This window comes from Pantherophis guttatus, chromosome 16, assembly GCF_059756535.1.
Source record: "Pantherophis guttatus breed Tessera chromosome 16, ASM5975653v1, whole genome shotgun sequence".
In the NCBI taxonomy this organism is placed as follows: domain Eukaryota; kingdom Metazoa; phylum Chordata; class Lepidosauria; order Squamata; family Colubridae; genus Pantherophis; species Pantherophis guttatus.
Window position 1 is genome coordinate 1,865,752 of NC_142078.1, and position 19,440 is coordinate 1,885,191.

At 46.5% G+C, this 19,440-nt stretch overlaps 1 protein-coding gene across 6 annotated transcripts in view; it reads left to right on the plus strand.

Annotated features, from left to right (window-relative positions):
* The first annotated feature begins 7,409 nt into the window (after positions 1 to 7,409).
* The window catches only part of EGFL7 (EGF like domain multiple 7), a 35,296-nt gene continuing 23,265 nt past the window's right edge, over positions 7,410 to 19,440 (plus strand). Inside the window, exons 1-2 of one of the 6 annotated variants that reach the window (XM_034427163.3) lie at positions 7,410 to 7,780; positions 11,816 to 11,884. The gene's annotated coding sequence lies outside the window, so the exon portion shown is untranslated. Of the gene's footprint in view, positions 7,781 to 11,815; positions 11,885 to 13,487; positions 13,808 to 19,440 lie in introns of those variants that run through there. The other 5 variants (XM_034427160.3, XM_087879745.1, XM_034427162.3 and 2 more) reach the window with 5 other exon arrangements.

Here is a 19,440-nt window from a genome sequence, read left to right on the forward strand (position 1 = left end):
AACCAGCCAACGACACAACATCCGAAAAGCCAAAAGCCATCAAAACCAGCCCCCCCTTCCTTCAAAGCCCAGAGGGCAGGTCCCTTGGCTCTGCCCCCCACAGCCGACCCCCGTCCATCTTTATTTGGCATTCTTGAAAACCTGCCTTAAAGATAACTGTCTATACACCCGTTTCCCTGGGCTTTTCATTTCTGTGAACCTGCCCAGTTTGTTTGGGCTTTTTCGTCTTCTTCCATTTAAATCTTTCTATCAACTTTGTATTTTTTCCTCAAACTTGGGGTTTTTGATCAGAGATTTTTGAGCAGAGAAGAGCAACCAGGATGATGAGGGGACTGGAGGCTAAAACATATGAAGAATGGTTGCAGGAACTGGGCATGGCCAGTGAACAGCTGCAGTGATGCACTTAACAACTGTGGCAAGATAAAGAGGGACTCAACTCATTGTCTCCCTTAGCAATGGAAATTTGGGGCTTAATTGTGATCATAAATAGAGGACTAAAGATGGAAGAAACAGCTGCGCTATCCTTGAGTTTTGTGTCTGGAGCAGCCCTTGGTCAGCAATGCCATGGGTTCGAGACTGCTAGAATAGAATAGAATAGAATAGAATAGAATAGAATAGAATAGAATAGAATAGAATAGAATAGAATAGAATAGAATAGAAGGGACCTTGGAGGTCTTCTAGTCCAGCCCCCTGCTGAAGCAGGAGAACCTATACCATTTCAGATAAGTGACTGTCTAGACTCTTCTTAAAAACATCCAGTGATTAAAAACATCCAGCCCATAATTTCTGGCGGCAAGCTGTTCCACTGGTGCATGGTCCTCGCTGTTAGGAAGTTTCTCCTTAATTCCAGGAGTTGCTTCTCTCTTTGTTTAGTTTCCAACCATTGTTTCTTCTCCTGCCTTCTGGTGCTTTGGAGGATAAGTTGACCCCCTGCTCTTTGTGGCAGCTCCTCAAATACTGGAAGACCGCTATCATGTCATCCTTAATTCTTGTCTTCTGTAGACTAGCCAGACCCTAATCCTGCAGCTGTTCTTCATGCGTTTTAGTCTCCAGGCCTTTGATCTTCTTAGTTGCTCTTCTCTGCACTTTTCCAAAGACTCAGTGTCTGAATTCGGTTGAGATGGTCATCTGAATTTCAAGTTACTGTTGTGAAAAACCATGGATCATCTATGTGACCCACTTTGGCATTTCCTTCAACTATTCCTCCCAAGGAAAGAATTGCACGGGGCAGCCAATGGGCCTCCTTCACCCCGGCAGATGGATGCTGGGCTGGGAAGGGTGATGGGAGTTGTAGTCCAGTACACCTAAAAGAACCAGGCTGAGAAAGTTGGTTTAATAAGGGTTCAGGGCGGCCATGTAGGTATACAGATACAGATTAACAGAGTTGGAAGGGTGTCAGCACTCCAAACTACATTCGTTCCAGTGCTGACATAAGGAGGAGAAGAGGGGGCAGCTGGCAAGAGGACGCTTGACTTTTCACCTACTTATTTTCCCTGAAGATAATATCCTCTAGGAGATGAGATGGGAGGGGGGACATTCCTGGGAGCTGAAGTAGTAATATGGGGAGAGTGATTTAGAAGATGGCCAATGAGACGCAGAGAATTGGGGAACGGAAAGGGAAGGTTTGGGGTCAGGAAGTCAGTGTTGGCTACAACATAATCGGGGACAGATTGTCGTGCTTAATAAATGAAAGATTTCATCAAAGACTGTTTGGAAATGCAATTTATTTGAGACGACACCAAAATCTGACAAAGGGATCTTGTAGGTCATCTAGTCCAGGGGTCTCCAACCTTGACAACTTTAAGACTTGTGGACTTCAACTTCCAGAATTCCTCAGCCAGCAAAGCAAAGGAATTCTGGGAGTTGAAGTCCACAAGTCTTAAAGTTGCCAAGGTTGGAGACCCCAGATCTAGTTCAACTCCCTGCTTAAGCAGGAGACCCTCCACCATTTCTGACAGATGGCAGCCCAGTCTCTTCTTGAAAGCTTCCAGGGATGAAGCTCCCACAACTTCCGAAGGCAACTTCTGTTCCATGGGTTGATTGTTCACAGTGTCAGAAAATTTATCCTTATTTCCAGGTTGAATCTCTCCTTGGTCAGTTTCCATCCATTGTTCCTTTTCTGGCCTTTGGGTCAGTGGTGGGTTGCTCCCGGTTCTGTCCGGTTCTTGCAAACCGGTAGTAAAAGCGGTGGGAGGCTCCGCCCACCCATCCGGATGTCATAATGGACGATCTGCGTGCATGCTCCTGTTGCGAACCGGTAGTAAAGGTAAGTAGAACTCACCCCTACTTTGGGTGCTTTGGAAAATAGCTTGACCCCTCTTCTCTGTGGCAGCCCCTCAAATATTGGAAGACTGCTATCCTGTCTCCCCTGGTCCTTCCCTTCACTAGACTAGCCATGCCCAGTTTCTGCAACCATTTATCGTATGTTTTAGCCTCCAGTCCCCTAATCCTCCTGGTTGCTCTTCTCTGCACTCTTTCTAGAGTCTCAACCTCTTTTTTATAGTGTGGGGACCAAAACTGGAAGCAGTACTCTATAATCCCAAACCAGAGTGGGTTTGATTCCTTATTGCAAGGCTCGGCCTGATGGTCTTTGGGGACAAACCAGTCCATTGATATTGTGCTAACTTGGAAGAGAATGTTGGATTTTCTACTGAAATGCCAGATTATTCCCCCCCCCTATTTTTGTGGTTGAAGGCAGACATGGATGGTCATGTCCTCCATCTGCACACATCTACACAATTGCTACTGCACCACAGTGGCCCCCTTGAAGAGGAAGGCCTGGGCTGCCGAGCACCCCATTCCAGGAAAGGCCTTGAGAAGCTATATTTGTCGCGGGTTTCCATGCCTCCCGAGTTCTTCGATGCAAAGGTCACTGCCTCTTCCCTTCCCAACAAAGTGATTTTGCTTTCCTGACGCAGTTCCTGTTTCCTCCAGGATGAGATTTGCATTGTTCTTCCAAACTCCCAATCTCCCAATCTCCCCCTTGCATTCACTTCCTGTTTCCGGAGAGGGACAGGAAACAGAGATTTGCTGCTGCTTAGTGTGAATTGTGAATGCTGGATTTGTGGGCACCCGAGGAGGGGTGGGCAGGCGGGTGGGTGAGGGGAACTGGAAGGAGAGAAGGCTGTTTTGCTGCTTGGGATAAAAACAATTTTTTTTTTTTTTGCACAAATAGCTCGCCTGCCCAGATTCTCTTTTCTTGCAGCATCTTTTTATGTATATAGTTTTATTAGTTTATAATATAACATACAAAGAGAATACAAAAGCCAGGATTAGGGAAATTAGGGAAGGAAAAAAGGGAAGGAAATAGTGGGGGGAAAGGAAGGGAAAAAGACCAAAAAAAGGGCATTGACTTCCAACTCCTTTGGTGCAGTTGAATATGACATTAAGATCTACGCTCAACTTTTAACTTTTTTCATAGTACTAAAAACTAGCCATTTCTATAACAACAAACCTACCTAATCGGTAAAACCCAAAATCAAAGTTTCATTTTTTTCCCCACCTCGAGCACAAAGTCCAGAAGTGGTTTCCAAGTGGAAGAGCAGTCAATTTAGCCATCTCTGCTAACTCCATCAGTTTTTGCAGCCATTCATCCGTTGTGGGAGTTGAGGTGACCTTCTCTTCTTGCAATATCAATGGGATTGCAAGCATTGATCCAACCCTTGATAGGACCTTCGGGGAGCTCTGCAGACCCGGGCCTTCACCTCAACTTCCCACCCTTCAGGGTCCATCTGGAAGTCCAAACTTTCTTGAGAACCGGGGGGACCAGGGAGTCCAACCAAGCTAGTGAGCAGGAGGGTTAGGGTGTTTATGGACCCTGAAAAGTTGGAATAAAGAATGGAAGGGGACTTCCTTCATTCAGCACTTCTGCCGAAAGCGGTCTGTGGACCTCATCGAACGCTGGACAGAGCCAAGGAGAAAAGGGTTGGACTGCCCTACACATTTTTTTATTTTTTTTTTAGTTTGTCAAACACGTATGAGAAAACAGGTATAAGTATAAACATGGACATGATCACAGGAAATGAGTACGAATAAATGGGGACAGTAGGGCAGGGATGGTAGGCACGCTGGTGCACTTATGCAAGCCCCCCTTTACAGACCTCTTAGGAATGGGTTGAGGTCCACGGTAGACAGTTTAAGGTTGAAGCTGTGACGGTTTGAGGAAGTAACAACGGAGTCGGGGAGAGCATTCCAGGCATTGACCACTCTGTTGCTGAAGTCGTATTTTCTGCAATCGAGTTTGGAGCGGTTTACCTTGAGTTTGTATCTATTGTTTGTCCGTGTATTGTTGAGGTTGAAGGTGAAGAAGTCGTTGACAGATAAGACGTTGTAGCAGACAATTTTGTATACTATGCTTAGGTCAGATTGAAGGCGGCGTAGTTCCAGGTTGTCCAAGTCCAAAATTTGAAGCCTGATGGCATAAGGGATTCTATTGTGAGCAGAGGAGTGGAGGACTCTTCTCGTGAAATACCTCTGGACTCGCTCAATTGTATTAATGTCTGATATACAGTGTAGATTCCAGGCAGATGAGCTGTATTCAAGAACTGGTCTAGCAAAGGTTTTGTATGCCCTAGTTAGCAGTACAATGTTACCGGAAAAGAAGCTTTGCAAGATTAGGTTAACAACTCTTAATGCCTTTTGGGCAATGTTGTTACAGTGAGCTCTGGGGCTTAGATCGTTTGAGATGAGCACTCCTAGGTCCTTGACAGAGTGAGAGTCATCTATGAGGTCGTATCCGCCCAGCTTGTATTTGGTGTTCTGATTTTTGTTGCCAATGTGTAAGACAGAGTATTTGTTAGTACCGATTCTCCGAACTACTAAAATTTTTTACTACCGGTTCTTGTGAACCGGTGTGAACCAGGAGCAACCCATCACTGGAGTGATAGCATCTTCCAATATTTGAGGGGCTTCCCCAGAGAGGAGGGGGTCAAGCTATCTTCCAAAGCACCTGAAGGCCAGACAAGGTTAATGGATGGAAACTGATCAAGGAGAGATTCAACCTAGAAATAAGGAGGAATTTTTCTGACAGTGAGAACAATCAACCCATGGAACAGAAGTTGCCTTCGGAAGTTGTGGGAGCTTCATCCCTGGAGGCTTTCAAGAAGAGACTGGGCTGCCCTCTGTCAGAAATGGTGGAGGGTCTCCTGCTTGGATGGGGGGATGGACTAGATGACCTACAAGGTCCCTTCCAACTCTATTAATCTGTTAATCCTTGTGATTTATATAAAGTCCAATTTTGCATCAGTCTTCCTGAAAGCCGAATTGCAGTGGCCTCCAGTATACCGGGTGATCTGGTCCAGCTAACTGTGGCAGGCATCATATCCTCTGCAGTGTCTCCACCATAGGGCATTCACAGATACACTGTTTCTGAAAGTGGAGGCTCCATTTACCCAGCACGGATATTTGTCTATTTCTTTTTCAGTACTTTCTGAGCTCTCAACAAACCGACTGTGCCTGCGATCTGTCAGATGAAAAGATATATATCCCGCTCGAGTTTCTATCATGAGAAAGGAAGAAAGCTGTTTCCCCAAGCTAAGCGATTCTTTCTTATTTCTGGCTTCTCTGGAATTGTGCAACAGCTCAGGAAGTGGTTTTCTGAGATGCAGTTAGTTTGCATTTATCCTCAAGCTCTGCGGGCATTTGAGAAGATTATTCTTTCATCCTGTTCCCTGAACTGGCAACCTCCCCAAAGTTCTGGAAAGGTACCAGGCTGGGGACCATTGTTTTCGCTAATCGCTAGCAAATTTGCAAAATGTGCACTCCTCGTGATCAGTGACCATATTTGGAGGATCAAATTATGACTCTGGCAGCCAAGTGGGACCGGTATCCATCCATCTGCTTTACTTCCTCCTTTACAATGGTGTCAAGGAGCTGTTGCAATTGGCACTTCTCCGTTCAATCAATCAAAATAGAGATGGAAGGGACCTTGGAGGTCTTCTAGTCCAACCCCCTCAAGCAAGAGACCCTAGACCATTTCAGACACGTGGAGCTGTCTAGTCTCTTCTTAAAAACCTCCAGTGATGAAGCACCCACGATTTCTGGAAGCAAGCTGGTTAATTGTCCTCACTGTTAGGAAGTTTCTCCTTAATTCCAGATTGCTTCTCTCCTTGATTAGTTTCCCTCCATTGTTTCTTGCCTTCTGATTGTTTGGAAAATAATTTGACCCCCTCTTCTTTGTGGCAGCCCCTCAAATACTGGAAGACTGCTATCCTGTCGCCCACCCCCCTCAGTCCTTCTTTTCTCTAGACTAGCCAGACCCAAATCCTGCAGCCGTTCTTCATATGTTTTAGTCTCCGGGCCTTTGATCATCTCAGTTGCTCTTCTCTGCACCTTTTTCCAAAGTCTCAACCTCTTTTTTGTAATGTGGTGACCAAAACAGGATGCAGCATTCCAGGTGTGGCCTAACATAAAGCGGTGCTAACACTTCATGTGATTTTGAGTCCATGCCCTGTTTATACAACTAAGAATTGTTCTTTAGGTGGGGAGTCTTGACGGCACTCTATGCCATCACCTTGAGTGGGTTTTTTTTGTCCACACCCTGCAACCACAACCTGCCTCTTTGTGTAAGTGGGGAAACAAATCAGGGATCCAAAACGTTGCTTTCTTGAGATCCAAACTGGGGGGAAAAATATAGCTAAGCTATGCAGGGCATCTATAGCAGAGTTTCTCAATCTTGGCAACTTTAAGAGGTGTGGACTTCAACTTCCAGAATTCCCCAGCCAGCGTTCTGGGAATCGAGGTCTGCTTAAAAGTTCCTAAGGTTGAGAAACACTACTCCAGAGGTCTTCAAACTTGGCAGCTTTAAGACTTGTGGACTTCAACTCCCAGTATTCTCCAGCCAGCTTAGCTGGCTGGAGAATTCTGGGAGTTGAAGTCCACAAGTCTTAAAGCTGCCAAGTTTGAGGAGCCCTGCACTCCTCTAAGGTGTGAGGTCCAGGTTATTCCCCAGCTAAGTAGACCCCTCCACTAAGTAGACCCCTGCACTAAGTAGACCCCTGCACTAAAGTGTGAGGTCCAGGTTATTCCCCAGCTAGGCTCACCCCACCTGCTAAGCTTCAACCAACCCAGGCAGTGGTGACTCAAGGACTCAAGAGTCTCCCCATTGAGGGCACCCTCATTTAAGATAGATGTCCCCAGGGAGACCCCTCCTAGCTACGGAATCTGAGGCAGAAATCTGCCCTTTCTCAGAAGCTGGTTAGGAGAAACCAAGTTAGAAGTTCAGGTGGAGAGAGCTGTTCCCGTCTCATGGCTTCCTCCTGAGTCAAGTGGGGGAAACCGGGCATTCCTGAAGTGGCTTCTGTATGCAGAGCCCCTCCCTGATCGAACCTGCCCCCCCTCCTCTCCTCCCAATCCCCCAGCCGCCTCTTCCTTTTGGCATAAGATGGCTGTTTCGTACCAAATTCCCTGCTGAGCTGTTCGGTGTTTGCTTCTGCTCGCCCATCTCCTTATCAGGCACCAACATTCACAACACTTCCTGCCTGGATTGTCCATCCCAGGCCTGATTTATACAGGAAGGAGGACATAAAAAGCCGCCCTTCCACTTCCAAAGGGACCGTCATTGCTGCTGACCGCCATTGTTCCATGACTTGGACAGCAGAAGCAGAGTAGAAATCCCAGAGTCAGCCCCAACCAGGGTGGGGAGGCCTTGAACCATGAAGAAGCAGAGTTCAGCAGAACTTGGTCAGGTGGCGGCAGGACGCCAGGAGAGCTGGTGGGGAAAGCTGGGCAGAGGAAGCCCCGTCCCAGGCCCACCAGAGAAGACAAGACGAGAAGATCCCAGGTAGGTATGAGAGTTGATGGGTCAGGTTTCCTACGATGTGGGGCTTTGGAGGGACTTCTATGCAGTGGTGGGTCTCCATTGCTGGTTTATTCTCCACCTGTGCTCAAGTGAGGACATTTGCATCTAGTAGAACGTATTTGCAGAGGAGACGCTCTTCAGAACAAGTTGGGTTGGGTTGGCTTCACATCACACATTTCATATGGTTGCAGAAAAAAGCCCATTTTTGCGATTCACACAATGCTCCACAGGCTGGGTTCACACAACCCATTTAGCCCCAAAGAGAGAGAGAAAAAAATCCCTGAATTGAGCAGGCTTATGTAAATGCAGTTGCTCCTTCTTTACCCGACTGTTTTGAACCTATCAAGGTTATGAACTTTACTCTGAACGCCACTTCTACGTTTTTGCTTAGCAGTTGGGTCTTCCTCTCAATCTTTGGCTAGGTTGATCCGTTGTGTGAATCTGGTATTCGGGTCTCGGCTGGAGCCAGAATGGCAGAGAGAAACTCGGGTTCCTAACGGATGGAGCTGAGCTTTTTAGTGCCTTACCTAATTGGATTCACATCCAAGCCAGATTGAAGGCGAGAGGGACAGCACTCCTGAACCCGAGGCTGCATGTGAAGCCAAGGAACTGAAATGGCCCAGGTTCGTTGGGAAGACCAGGACTGGATTGGCACAAAAGGCTTATCCTGGTTTCTAAGTGAGCCTATCTTCTAGCTTCATGCCATGTCCCAAGTCCTAAAGGGACCTATTAAGCTAAGCTAGCCCAACCTCAAAGCTGCTTATGAAGGTAGGCACGGTTTGTGTTCTGGCTTAGGGGAGATCTGGTTCTACTTTCCAGTATTCTGGGGATGAACAAGGGCAGGCGAGGTCCCCCAACAGCTCCATCACGGGGTGCTTCCAATGGCTTGGCAGCTGCCACTTTGGACTCGTCTGGACTGCCTTGAAGTGTTCCCAGGCACGGCCATCCGTGCCGGAGAAACTGTGTGCTGTACAACAGCTGGGAAATCTTTTTCTGTGCCTAGGATCAGCCTTCTATGTCCCAACCCACCTTTTGGGACTTGATGGTTTAACAGATGTTTTTTAAATAGATTTACAGAGTTGGAAGGGACCATGTAGGTCATCTAGTCCAACCCCCTGCCCAAGCAGGAGACCCTACGCCATTTCTGATGGATGGCAGTCCAGTCTCTTCTTGGAAGCCTCCAGTGATGAAGCTCCCACAACTTCTGAATGCAACTTCAATTCCACGGGTTGATTGCTCTCACTGTCAGAAAATTCCATCCATTGTTTTTTGTCCAAGGTCTTCGGATGCCTTGGAAAATAGCTTGACCCCCTTCCTCCTCTCTGTGGCAGCCCCTCAAATATTGGAAGATGCTATCCTGTCTCCCCTGGACCTTCTCTTCACCAGACTAGCCAGGCCCAGTTCCTGTAATCATTCATCGTATGTTTTAGCCTCCGGTCCCCTAATCATCCTGGTTGCTCTTCTCTGCACTCTTTCTAGAGTTTCAACCTCTTTTTTATAGTGTGGGATATTATGAAAATATGGGGCTTGGAAAGCAGCACCCTCTCCTTCGCCTTAAGAAACATGTTTCCACGTATGGTCTAAGGCAGGACTTATCTGAAATAGTATAGGTAGACAAGGTAGAGCAGGGAACTAGACAAGACCTCCAAGGTTCCTCCCAGCTCTATTTTAAGTCCTGATTGTCCAGGGAGAATTTGCCTGGGATGTCTGTTTGTCCCCAAGGATTTTGACTCCCCCATCTAATTTTGACAGAGTTCCCAGCAGCATGGGAGGTTTTTGCCCTAATAATCTGTTTTATAGTTCACTGTGAAAGCATACTGTGTTTCCCCGAAAATAAGACCCTGTCTTATATTTTTTTGAACCCTGAAATAAGCGCTTGGCCTTATTGCCATGCACTCAAAAAACCCGATTGGGCTTATTATCAGGGGATGTCTTACTTTGGGGGAAACAGGGTAGTTTATAGTTTAATGAGTGGTATCAACTCAGCCAACTTATTGTGACTTATTCAATAAGCAACGTACAAACCATGGCTTAAGACCAGGCGTAAACCCAGCCACTAACTGCAAGATCATAGCAATGTCCAGCACCGAAATGAGAGAGAACAAACAAAAACTTTATTCTTTAGAAATGACTCCCATTTTCCCATGGGATATATATATATATTTGAAATTCATCTTTGTTTTTCCAAGGTCTGAAAGGAATAGAAAAGATTGAGGCTGTTTCGTTGTGATTTTTCATTTCAACGGATGCCTCACCCCCTCGGTTTTGAAAATTCCTGGAAATCCTAAATAAAGGGATTTTTTTTTCCCTTTCTGAAAAAGCAGGCAATTTGATTTCTTTCCTGACTTGAAGAAGAAATCTTTTAGCATATTTCAAAGGTGCAATAAAATAAAATAAAATAAAATAAAATAAAATAAAATAAAATAAAATAATAAAATAAAATAAAATAAAATAAAATAAAATAAAATAAACTGCTCTCTCTCTCTCCCTCCCGAAGAAAATAGCAGGTTGGTTTTTTTGGCAGGACTCTTGCCAAAAAAAGGGTCTTGGGACAAGGGACATAGCTGTCCTACAACTTGGACAGAAGAGCTGAGTTTTAGGGGAGAAGAAAAGGAACAATTTCAATCCATTTTTTTCTCCTTCCCAGCTCCAAAATTTGCCCAAGAAAAACGTTTTTGTTTCTGGATGTGATTTGTATCTCTCCATCCTCCCTTCCCAGCCGTGTCTGCGACTTTCCATTCAGTTGCAGGGCTTAAACTATACAGATAGAGATTAACAAGGAAGAGACCCTGGGAGGTCATCTAGTCCAACCCCCGGCCGAAGCAGACCCTACACCAAATTCCAAATATTTGCTTTGCTCTCTTTGCACTCTTTTACCTGAGAGTAAGAGAGTAGGTGTGTTCCTCTTCTTGCACTACCTACACGCCTTTTACTCACGGATCCTATTGTAAGGCTGCCTCTGTTTCTACAGCATCATTTTTTTATTTTTTTTTTACTTCTGAGGTTTTGCTTGGCTTCGTTTCAGGAGGAATGAACGTGGTGTAGTTGTGGGTTAATTGTTGGGAATTGTCTTTGTGGTGGAGAGAATTACACACATTTCCTTCTGGGCTTCCCTCTTTTCTCCCACACTTCTTGCCTTAACCAGGCAACCTAAAATCTTAGCAAATTGCAACGGTTTCAAAGTATTTATAATCCACCCCAATCACAAAGGATTCTAGGCGGTGTCTGACATCAGACATGAAAAGCCTAATGAGATGACCCTAGGCTAAAATGTCACTCACTTCCCCCCCCCCTCAGATTCTTTGCTCCCCTTTTTCCTGAGAATATGATTTTGTATTATTCCCAGTTACTTTTGTTTCTGATGGAATGTGCTGTCTTCAGCTTACTTTATTTTTTTTAATTTTTTTAAAAATTTGATTTATATGCCGCCCTTCTCCGGAGACTCAGGGCGGCTTACAATGCGCTAAGCAATAGCCTTCATCCTTTTGTATATATTTTATACAAAGTCAACTTATTGCCCCCACAAACTGGATCCTCAATTTACCTACCTTAGAAAGGATGGAAGGCTGAGTCAACCTTGAGCCTTGGCGAGATTCGAACCTGCAGTAATTGCAGGCAGCTGGTGTTAATCACAGTGCTATCAGTCTGCTGAGCCACCAGGCCCTTTAGAGGGAAGCCCCCAGTTTCAACCTTGATAGTTAAAAAAAACCCACCACTTTATTAGGATTAAAGAAAACAAAAATAATTATGCGATGGGTTTTTCTAAAAGACTGCAAGCAGGAAGGAAACTGAACTGGACAAAGCAAGACCAGGGAGAAAAAAAGGAAAAATTAAAAGAAAAAAGAAAAATAATGACTGATTTTGCTCCTGTGTGTTTAAAAACCTGAAAAAGCCAACCAACATCTGTTTAGCCATCTTAAGGTGGTCAAGATGGGAACAGACAAACATTGGCCTCAGGGATGACTTCATGTGCTGAATGGACACTTGAATATCTGTGTTTTTGTTTTTTTGCTCCAGCAATAAGAAATCAAAATACCTGAAAAGGAACAAGTTCTGTTTAATGATGAATGACCAAGTCAGAAACAGGTAAGGCCTGAAATTAAGTTTATTTCCTCTGCTGTCCATTTTAAAAGAACTCCAGGTTTCCAGGAGCTGCATTTTTTTAATATTTCTAATCCACCCTCCCTACAACTGCTAAATTTCCTCTCCCATCATCCCCAGCCGGAATGGGCAAAAGGTAGGGGAAGATGATAGTAAGTAACTACAGTTATCCTGGGATTTCTTGAATCAAAATTTGAAGGAAACTGGTTTAAGGGAGATGCCCGAAGTCCTTAAAAACCGCATCAGAGAAGCCTATTTCCAAATCATGGCTTATGTTCAGTTTGCCAGCTGATCTTTATAGGCGTATCCTGGCTAAGTGCTGTTAACCACTTTTAAGCTGCAGTCCTAAACAAGCCCCATTAAATAGTAGCTACAATTTACACCTTCTAGGAGGCAAGGCTGTGGGGTAGAGAGACCGAAGGTTGCCCTTGGACATAGGAAAACAATTGATGGTTTCTAACTTGCACTTGAATTAAATAAATGTGATAAATTAAATGCAAGGAGCCGATTATGTTGATGGGGTTTAATTAATTTCTCTACATTTAATTCAAACAGAAATTAAATAATTCCTGTAAATTTACTTGTGTGTGTGTTTATATATATGTGTGTATATATATGGTTCTAAATTCTATATGTGTATATATGTGTGTGTGTGTGTGTGTGTGTGTGTGTGTGTGTGTGTGTGTGTATGGTTCTAAATTCTATATGTATATATATATATGTGTGTGTGTATAAGAACTTTTGGGGTTCTTATGAACCCAGAGCTGGAAGGGCATTTTGGCAGTGTTCTGCTTGAATCTGGCGGAAGGGATATACTGGTGACTCATACAACAAACCACAATCAAGCACACCTTGCTTAGTATGAGAGCTGGGCACAAACAAGGTTAGTGCGCCGTGTGCCAGAAACTCTCCAAAAATTAAGCAGTTATGCTACAATTTTTAATGCGCGAACTAAGGTGGCATGAGACCTGGGGGGGAGAGGGCTTTACCACAATGATTGTTCCTTGACTGTACCAGTAGCAGCGGGAAGGGGGGGGGGCATCAAGAGCCCCAAAGAAGGTTAACATTGTAGTCTGGATGGGAGACCACCAGGAAACCCACTACAGCTGTATACTATCTTGGGAAGTAACTCCTGCCCCCACGCCCAAAGGGAGTCACATCTGTATGGTTGCAAAAGAAAACCTCTGGAGATATCTAGGTCCCTATCCCCCAGGAGATGCGCTCTACAGAAGGAAGCTACTGGGACTTTGGAAAAATGGGGGGGGGCTGGCCAAATTTAGGATGGAAGACCACCAGGAAACCTAAGAAAATCTTCCTGCCAGAATGCCAGGGCCAAGGGGCTTTGGTAAGGGAGAGGAGCGCCTGGTTGCAGTTGGAGCCCACCTCCCCAAATGGGGCTCTACCCCCAGATCTGGAGACGGGGGGAGCCAGGACCCCTTCCAAGCATCTCTCCTCCGCTGCGTTCCTGACCCGGGTTCCTGGCTCTGCTGCATCCGGGAGAGACCCGCTTCTGTCTTGCCTGCCTCCCACCCCCAAAAGAAAGGAGAGAGAGGGGGGGTATTTTCTTCCCTCTCTGGAAGGAAAAAGCGGGCGGGGGGGGGACACACGAGAAAGACCCGCTTCCTCCTTGCAGTTGAGAGCAGCCCAAATTGGGCGGGCGAACCTTCCCGCGGGCGCATCCTTGGAGGTCAGGAGCCGGGCAGGGAGAGGGAGAGAGACGAGACCCCCGGGCCGGGCGCATTGGGGGGGACTTGGGGAGGGGGAAATCCCCCCTCCCGCAAGCCCCGCCGTCTGCAGCGGGGAGGTCAGAGCGGGACAAGCCAGTCCAACCTCCGGCGGCGCTTGCCTGCCTCGCTGCCTTGCCGCCCCCTCCCCAATTTCCCTTGGGCGAAGGAACTAGCAAACCAGGTTTGCATGAGGGGTCGTGGGGGGGGGGGAAGGGGGGGCGGCTGCCGGTGGAAAGTAGCCCGTTGCTGGCCAGGAACTCCGGCTGGAAGCAGGCTGTGAATTTGGGGGTGGGGTGGGGGCGAGGAATGGGGGGGGGATGCTGAGACAATGGGGCGCCGGGGGGGGTCAGTGGGGAAGAGTGGGGCGTCTCCCCGGGGGGGGTCTTTCGGGAGGGGGGGGCGTCGGGATACTGAGTCAATGGGGCGCAGTGGGGAAGAGTAGGACGTCTCCCCAGGAGGGTCTTTCGGGAGGGGGGGCGTCGGGGTGGGGGGATGCTGAGACAATGGGCAGCCGAGTTGGGAAGAGTGGGACGCCTACGGAGAGGGGGGCGTCTTTCGGGAAGTGGGGGGGCTACCCACGGCTGGTGGAGCGGGGGTGGGTGGGGGGGGGAAGCCCATCATCCCCATTGAGTTTCTCAAACTCCAGGTATTAAAAAAGCGATCTCGAAGGGGGCGCCCTCTAGCGGCGGCGATGGGGAGGCGCAGCCGAGCGGAGCGTGGGAGCGAAAAGTTTGGATTTCTTTTGGCAAAGTCCGTTTTCGGAGCTGCCGGGCGCCGGTTGGGCTGGGCAATCCCGCCGCCCGAAGGACGCGCCCGAGGCTCCCGACCTGCCGAGGCCGCGCAAAAGGAGGACCTGAACTGGTCAACGGGCAGCTGATAACTTAGGGGCTTTTGTCACCAGGGGGGAAAAAAGTCGACTGTCGGAGATGCATTTTTTTCTTACTACGGGTCTTCCCCGATTTACGACCGAGATTGAGCGCCCCCCCAATTTATCTTGTTAAGTGAGACGTTTGTTAAATGAGGCTTGTCCCGTTTTACGACTTTTCTTGCCCCGTTTGTTAAGCGAATCACTGCAGTTGTTAAATTAGTCACAAGGTTGTTAAGTGAATCGGACTTCCCCCCATGGTCTTTGCTTGTCAGAAGGTGGCAAAAAAGGGATCACGTGACCCCGGGACACTGCGACCGTCATAAATGTGAAACAATCGTTTAGCATCCGAATGTAAATCAAGCAACCCTGGGGATGCTGCAATGGTCATAAGTGTGAAGAATGGTCGTAAATTACTTTTTTCAGTGCCGTTGTAACTGTGAACAGTCATTAAGTGAATGGTACAGGCATTCCCCAACTTACGACCCTAATTGAGCCCAAAATTTCTGCTGTTAAGTGAAAAAATTTGTTAAGTCAGTTTTGCTCCATTTTACAACTTTTCTTGCCACAGTTGTTAAGTGAATCACCACAGTGATTAAGTTAGTAACATGGTTGATAAATGAATCAGGCTTCCCCTTACTTGTTGGAAGGTCACATGATCCCGGGACATTGCAACCGTCATAAATATGAATCAGTTGCCAAGCATCCAAATTTTGATCACATGACCGTAGGGATGCTTGCAATGGTCGTAAGTGTGAAAAATGGTCATAAGTCGAGGACTCCCTGTATATGTGTTTCATACATCCATATTTCTCAGGCTTGTTTGTTTGCAGGTAAAGCGATTCTGGCATAGCATTTTGTATGAATCCAGTCTCTGCAGCCTGTTAATCATGGTTTATGATCCTGGCCGGATATCCAGCCATTCTGGTGTGTTCAACAAACTTAGCATCGTTACAGCAAACTTTGACACGGTGCAATGTGTGAACTAACTCGCCCAGTTTTTAATTATTACGTATTTTCAGTCCACCGCAATCCAAAAGCTTCTCAGCCACTTAGCCAGAAGAACTTATGCTCAAAACATCCGCAGTAAAAATGAAATAACTCAAATACGACTTGGCTTGCTGAACAGGTGGGGGTAGGCTGGGTTCACGCCAATAGCTGCCGCAATCCCCATTTTGCATGCCATAATGGCTGAGTTTGCGCCACACTTTTAAAAGGAAGAATGGTGTGCACAAATTCAGCAGACGGCGGCGACCTCCCTGCTTGGAGACACTTGGAAATTAATCCTAAATTTCTTTTAATTCTGTCCTGGGTTGGAAAGCTGTAGGGCGATGCAGAACTCCTGCAGTTTCAGCTCCGGGGCGCTTAGATGTGGCCCATGGGCCAGCCTGGAAATAGCAAAGGACTGGCCCACGGTGCCTCTGCTAGTGAAAACAGGGTGTGGGGAGGCTGTGGCCGGCCCCATATGCCCCGTTTTTGGCCTGGACAGCCTCCTGCAGCACCCTGCCAGCCAAAATGAGGCATGAGGAGGCCCCGGGCAGCCCCCGCATGCCCCATTTTCGGCCTGGACAGCCTCCTGCAGCACTCTGCAGGCCGAAACACCCCCACATGCCCCGTTTTCGGCCTGGACAGCCTCCTGCAGCAACCTGCCAGCCAATACGGGGCATGTGGTGGCACCCCCCCCCCGGTGCCCTGTTTTGGCCGGCAGGGTACTGCAGGATGGCGTCTGTTATGTCTCCTCCTCCCCCATCTCCCAGGCTGGCCCGTGGAGGACAACTACAATGTTTTTCCGGCCCTCTAAGAAATCCAGTTTGACACCGCCGGTTTAGGTGGTTGCAGAGCTACAAAGAAGCTGCCACTTTTTTTTGTTTCATTCTGCTTGGAAGCTTCTCACATTTGTCAACAAGAGTTCAAGGAATGCCACGGGCACCTCATGCTCCAAATTGGCCCCCACTTGCTGGCATTTCAGCCACTAAAATGGCTGAAATATAAGTGGGCTTTCCTCACTTACAGATCTGAAGAAGCTTCTTCAGTTCTCAGTTCTGATGCTTGCAGATCTTGGGGACATCGGAGGTTGTCCTCCCTCTGGCCTTAGGTTTCAGAGTCTCCTTCTGGATTGCCGCCCCATAGATCCGCTCGTCTGCTTTGCTCCTTAGGCACTGCTGCTCAGCCTGGCCAAGGAATGGCTTTGGTGTCTGGGAACAGGGCTGTTTGCAACATGTGGAAGGGGGCACCCCAAGGCAGTTTGCAAAGAGCCTGGTGGCAGATAGGGATAACAAAATAACAGAGTTGGAGGTCCTTGGAGGTCTTCTAGTCCAACCCCCTGCTCAGACAGGAAATCCCATGCCATTTCAGACAAAGGATTGTCCAGTCTCTTCTTAAAAACTTCCAGTGTTGGAGCATTCACAACTTCTGGAGGCAAGTCGTTCCACTTATTAATTGTTCTCACTGTCAGTTCTAAGTTGCTTCTCTCCTTGATTGGTTTCCATCCGTTGCTTCTTGTCCTGCCTTCAGATGCTTTGGATAATAGGTTGACCTTCTCTTCTTTGTGGCAATCCCTTAGATATAGGAACATTACTATTATGTCACCCCTAAGTCCTTCTTTTCATTTCAGGCTGGCAAGAAAAGGCATTAGGGCTGGGCTACCTTGATCTGATCCAGACAGGAATTTTCCTTCTTTTAGGTCAAGGATGTCCAATCTTGGCCACTATAAGACCTGTGGACTTCAATTCCCAAAATTCTCAGCCAGCACAGATTGATTGGACACCTAGAAGTCTAGGTTCATTGCTTCATTTCCTGTGGTCCAGATACTGTTTGAATCTGTGACCATTGGGCATCCATCTCAGCCAATATGGCTACCAGGGAAGTGATCTGATGGCCATTCCCCATCTGAAGTTGGTCTCTCAGCTCATGTGAAGCCACAACTGGGTTTCTTCAGCTTTGTTCATTCTCTAGCATTGTGTTACAAAGCCAGTTTGTCTTTTATAGCAAACGAGGATTGCTTCTCTTGGGGTTCGTGCAACTTGCTAAACCTTTAGCCCAGTGTTTCTCAACCTTGGAAGCTTGAAGATGGGTGGACTTCAACTCCCAGAATCCCCCAGCCAGCAGCGCTGGCTGGGGGATTCTGGGAGTTGAAATCCACCCATCTTCAAGCTTCCAAGGTTGAGAAACACTGCTTTAGCCCAACTTCACAAGACAAAATTAATTTCACGTGCTTTTTCCAATCACATAACCTCCGACCCACAACAGCCCTTCAAATAACGCAGCCCCGTTTTTAGCCTAGATGAAGGAGGTTGTGAGAACGTGGACTTGGGTTCAGCTTGGTTTGATCTTTGGTTGTGTAATTATTTAGATTTTAGATTTGGGAATGGTATTAAAAAAAACCCCTTAACTTTTAAAAACTTTCTTGTTTTCCTCCTCCGGAGAGAAGGGGATTGTCGGAGAAAAGACAATACAGGTTCTCCTTTTTCATGTCAGCAAGCTTGTTTTTAATTTCACAGCTAACTTGGGACAAGTTTTTTCCCCGGTCTTTCAAAATTGATTAACATCTAAGTGGAAATTTGCAGAGGTGAATAGAATGAGCCTTCTCGAAGGGGTGAATTTTGATTTGGGAACGGGAAAGACTTCGGAGGAGGATGGGGTGGGTGGGTAACTCATTGCAATGGTGTCTCTTGGCCAATCCTTGGAGACGAAGCATCTCTACCTTCAACACAAATGTCCAGTTGGAGTCAGAGATCATTTCATTCAAGACCACAGAGAGGAAAAGTGGCCAAAATTGTGGGAACCTTTTGGGAAAAGTGTATTTTTGAGGTTTGATGGCTAATAACAGCACTTTTTTGGGGGGGGGGAGTTTCAAGATAATCCTATTCTACTGCTGGAGTGGCCTGGGAATAGCCCAGACCTTCAACAATGGAAAATCTATGGATTTTCCGACTAAAGAAACGTGTTAGTCAGAAGTGACCCAGCAATAAAACCCAGTTAATAGAAGCAGTCATTCAATCTTGGTTTCACATTATAACAGCTGCAGAACTAAAAGACTTGGTTCACTCCATGGGAAGACGTTGTAAGGCCGTAATTCATGCTAAAGGTTACCCAACTAGGGATTAACTGACATGGTGATCATTTTTGGATATCTCGTTTTTTTCTATGGTGATAATTTTTGTATATCTTGTTTTTTCTACGTGTTTCACTTTTCTTCTTTATACTGTAACTGCTATTCTAATAGCAAATCCTTCATAAAAGTGATTGCATTACATCCTTGATTAAATTATCCTTCCATTGATGTATAATTTTATGGTACTTCTCAAAATAAAAAAGTGGTGTTATTAGCTTGTTTTAGAAAATACACTTTTCCCAAAAGGTTTCCGCAATTTTTGGCCACTACTGTATTTGAGGAAACTAGCAATATCTGACTTAAGCCAAAGGGTTGATGTCCTGAAGTCGCCCACTCAGGTGGAACCCCATTGTATGGTTTGACATGACGTGATGCACAAAGCTAGACGATGGTGGTTGTTTTTGCCAAACCATGATCAACAACCTGGGTTTGAATGATTGAGGCTTATTGCCACATAATGGTAAGAACAGCCTTCTTCAAAGCGAAGACTCCATTGTCTGGGGAACTGAAATCCAGCATATTTAAAAGGCCGAAATAAATGCATGGGAGTGGTCCTTGGTGGTCTCTGAGCTGAGTTGTTTTCTTGAAGATGTTTCATTACTCAACCCAGGTAATATGATTACGTCACCTCCCGTCTTGATTGTTGCAACACGCTCTACATGGAGCTGACCTTAAACAGCTTCACTTGGTCAAAAATGCAGCAACACGCATGGTTTTGTGCAGACCTCGGTGTGCACATGTGTCACCTCTTCTGCAGGAGCTGCATTGGTTGCCGATTTGCTTCCGGGTGCAATTCAAGGTGCTGGTTGTCCCCTTTAAAGCCCTTCATGGCTTG